Source organism: Taudactylus pleione, unplaced genomic scaffold (assembly GCF_031769625.1).
Source record: "Taudactylus pleione unplaced genomic scaffold, aTauple2 ptg000846l, whole genome shotgun sequence".
Lineage (NCBI taxonomy): Eukaryota > Metazoa > Chordata > Amphibia > Anura > Myobatrachidae > Taudactylus > Taudactylus pleione.
Window position 1 is genome coordinate 426,516 of NW_028285248.1, and position 4,588 is coordinate 431,103.

Consider the following 4,588-nt stretch of genomic DNA (forward strand, 5'->3'; position numbering starts at 1 on the left):
GCAGCCTCCCTCCTCCCGAATCATTAGAGGAAGATATTACAGCACTTAGTATATATATTGTAGAGACCTGAGTTTTCCGTGTGAGCTGTGCAGCCTCCCTCCTCCCGAATCATTAGAGGAAAATATTACAGCACTTAGTATATATAGCAGAGACCTGAGTTTTCCGTGTGAGCTGTGCAGCCTCCCTCCCCCAGAATCATTAGAGGAAGATATTACAGTACTTAGTATATATAGCAGAGACCTGAGTTTTCTGTGTGAGCTGTACAGCCTCCCTCCACCCGAATCATTAGAGGAAGATATAACAGCACTTAGTAAATATAGCAGAGGCCTGAGTTTTCCATGTGAGCTGTGCAGCCTCCCTCCTCCCGAATCATTAGATGAAAATATTACAGCACTTAGTATATATAGCAGAGGCCTGAGTTTTCCGTGTGAGCTGTGCAGCCTCCCTCCTCCAGAATCATTAGAGGAAGATATTACAGCACTTAGTATATAAAGCAGAGGCCTGAGTTTTCCGTGTGAGCTGTGCTGCCTCCTTCGTCCCGAATCATTACTGGAAGATATTAAAGCACTTAGTATATATAGCAGAGGCCTGAGTTTTCCATATGAGCTGTGCAGCCTCCCTCATCCCGAATCATTAGAGGAATATATTACAGCACTTAGTATATATAGCAGAGACCTGAGTTTTCCTTGTGAGCTGTGCAGCCTCCCTCCTCCCGAATCATTAGAGGAAGATATTACAGCACTTAGTATATATAGCAGAGACCTGAGTTTTCCGTGTAAGCTGTGCAGCCTCCCTCCTCCTGAATCATTAGAGGAAGATATTACAGCACTTAGTATATATAGCAGAGGCCTGAGTTTTCCATGTGAGCTGTGCAGCCTCCCTCCTCCCGAATCATTAGAGGAATATATTACAGCACTTAGTATATATAGTAGAGACCTGAGTTTTCCATGTGAGCTGTGCAGCCTCCCTCCTCCCGAATCATTAGAGGAAGATATTACAGCACTTAGTATATATATAGTAGAGACCTGAGTTTTCCGTGTGAGCTGTGCAGCCTCCCTCCTCCCGAATCATTAGAGGAAAATATTACAGCACTTAGTATATATAGCAGAGACCTGAGTTTTCCGTGTGAGCTGTGCAGCCTCCCTCCTCCTGAATCATTAGAGGAAGATATTACAGCATTTAGTATATATAGCAGAGGCCTGAGTTTTCCGTGTGAGCTGTGCAGCCTCCCTCCTCCTGAATCATTAGAGGAAGATATTACAGCACTTAGTATATATAGCAGAGGCCTGAGTTATCCATGTGAGCTGTGCAGCCTCCCTCCTCCCGAATCATTAGAGGAATATATTACAGCACTTAGTATATATTGCAGAGGCCTGAGTTTTCCGTGTGAGCTGTGCATCCTCCCTTCTCACGAATCATTAGAGGAAGATGTTACAGCACTTAGTATATATTGCAGAGACCTGAGTTTTCCGTGTGAGCTGTGCAGCCTCCCTCCTCCCGAATCATTAGAGGAAGATATTACAGCACTTAGCATATATAGCAGAGACCTGAGTTTTCCGTGTGAGCTGTGTAGCCTCCCTTCTCCCGAATCATTAGAGGAAGATATTACAGCACTTAGTATATATAGCAGAGACCTGAGTTTTCCGTGTGAGCTTTGCAGCCTCCCTTCTCCCGAATCATTAGAGGAAGATATTACAGCACTTAGTATATATATAGTAGAGACCTGAGTTTTCCGTGTGAGCTGTGCAGCCTCCCTCCTCCCGAATCATTAGAGGAAGATATTACAGCACTTAGTATATATAGTAGAGACCTGAGTTTTCCGTGTGAGCTGTGCAGCCTCCCTCCCCCAGATTCATTAGAGGAAGATATTACAGCACTTAGTATATATAGCAGAGACCTGAGTTTTCCGTGTGAGCTGTGCAGCCTCCCTCCCCGAGAATCATTAGAGGAAGATATTACAGCACTTAGTATATATAGCAGAGACCTGAGTTTTCCGTGTGAGCTTTGCAGCCTCCCTCCTCCTAAATTATTAGAGGAAGATATTACAGCACTTAGTATATATATAGTAGAGACCTAAGTTTTCCGTGTTAGCTGTGCAGCCTCCCTCCTCCCGAATCATTAGAGGAATATATTACAGCACTTAGTATATATAGCAGAGACCTGAGTTTTCCGTGTGAGCTGTGCAGCCTCCCTCCTCCCGAATCATTAGAGGAAAATATTACAGCACTTAGTATATATAGCAGAGGCCTGAGTTTTCCGTGAGAGCTGTGCAGCCTCCCTCCTACTGAATCATTAGAGGAAGATATTACAGAACTTAGTATATATAGCAGAGGCCTGAGTTATCCATGATAGCTGTGCAGCCTCCCTCCTCCCGAATCATTAGAGGAATATATAACAGCACTTAGTATATATAGCAGAGACCTGAGTTTTCCGTGTGAGCTGTGCAGCCTCCCTCCCCCCGAATCATTAGAGGAAGATATTACAGCACTTAGTAAATATAGCAGAGGCCTGAGTTTTCCATGTGAGCTGTGCAGCCTCCCTCCTCCCGAATCATTAGATGAAAATATTACAGCACTTAGTATATATAGCAGAGGCCTGAGTTTTCCGTGTGAGCTGTGCAGCCTCCCTCCTCCCGAATCATTAGAGGAAGATATTACAGCACTTAGTATATATAGCAGAGGCCTGAGTTTTCCGTGTGAGCTGTGCAGCCTCCCTCGTCCCGAATCATTACAGGAAGATATTACAGCACTTAGTATATATAGCAGAGGCCTGAGTTTTCCATGTGAGCTGTGCAGCCTCCCTCCTCCCGAATCATTAGAGGAATATATTACAGCACTTAGTATTTATAGCAGAGACCTGAGTTTTCCTTGTGAGCTGTGCAGCCTCCCTCCTCCCGAATCATTAGAGGAAGATATTACAGCACTTAGTATATATAGCAGAGACCTGAGTTTTCCGTGTAAGCTGTGCAGCCTCCCTCCTCCTGAATCATTAGAGGAAGATATTACAGCACTTAGTATATATAGCAGAGGCCTGAGTTTTCCGTGTGAGCTGTGCAGCCTCCCTCCTCCTGAATCATTATAGGAAGATATTACAGCACTTAGTATATATAGCAGAGGCCTGATTTATCCATGTGAGCTGTGCAGCCTCCCTCCTCCCGAATCATTAGAGGAATATATTACAGCACTTAGTATATATAGCAGAGACCTGAGTTTTCCATGTGAGCTGTGCAGCCTCCCTCCTCCCGAATCATTAGAGGAAAATATTACAGCACTTAGTATATGTAGCAGAGACCTGAGTTTTCCGTGTGAGCTGTGCAGCCTCCCTCCTCCTGAATCATTAGAGGAAGATATTACAGCACTTAGTATATATAGCAGAGGCCTGAGTTTTCCGTGTGAGCTGTGCAGCCTCCCTCCTCCTGAATCATTAGAAGAAGATATTACAGCACTTAGTATATATAGCAGAGGCCTGAGTTATCCATGTGAGCTGTGCAGCCTCCCTCCTCCCGAATCATTAGAGGAATATATTACAGCACTTAGTATATATAGCAGAGGCCTGAGTTTTCCGTGTGAGCTGTGCAGCCTCCCTTCTCCCGAATCATTAGAGGAAGATATTACAGCACTTAGTATATATAGCAGAGACCTGAGATTTCCGTGTGAGCTGTGCAGCCTCCCTTCTCCCGAATCATTAGAGGAAGATATTACAGCACTTAGTATATAGAGCAGAGACCTGAGTTTTCAGTGTGAGCTGTGCAGCCTCCCTCCCCCCGAATCATTAGAGGAAGATATTACAGCACTTAGTATATATAGCAGAGGCCTGAGTTTTCCGTGTGAGCTGTGCAGCCTCCCTCCTCCCGAATCATTAGAGGAAGATATTACAGCACTTAGTATATATAGCAGAGACCTGAGTTTTCCGTGTGAGCTGTGCAGCCTCCCTCCCCCAGAATCATTAGAGGAAGATATTACAGTACTTAGTATATATAGCAGAGACCTGAGTTTTCTGTGTGAGCTGTACAGCCTCCCTCCACCCGAATCATTAGAGGAAGATATAACAGCACTTAGTAAATATAGCAGAGGCCTGAGTTTTCCATGTGAGCTGTGCAGCCTCCCTCCTCCCGAATCATTAGATGAAAATATTACAGCACTTAGTATATATAGCAGAGGCCTGAGTTTTCCGTGTGAGCTGTGCAGCCTCCCTCCTCCAGAATCATTAGAGGAAGATATTACAGCACTTAGTATATAAAGCAGAGGCCTGAGTTTTCCGTGTGAGCTGTGCTGCCTCCTTCGTCCCGAATCATTACTGGAAGATATTACAGCACTTAGTATATATAGCAGAGGCCTGAGTTTTCCATATAAGCTGTGCAGCCTCCCTCCTCCCGAATCATTAGAGGAATATATTACAGCACTCAGTATATATAGCAGAGACCTGAGTTTTCCTTGTGAGCTGTGCAGCCTCCCTCCTCCCGAATCATTAGAGGAAGATATTACAGCACTTAGTATATATAGCAGAGACCTGAGTTTTCCATGTAAGCTGTGCAGCCTCCCTCCTCCTGAATCATTAGAGGAAGATATTACAGCACTTAGTATATAT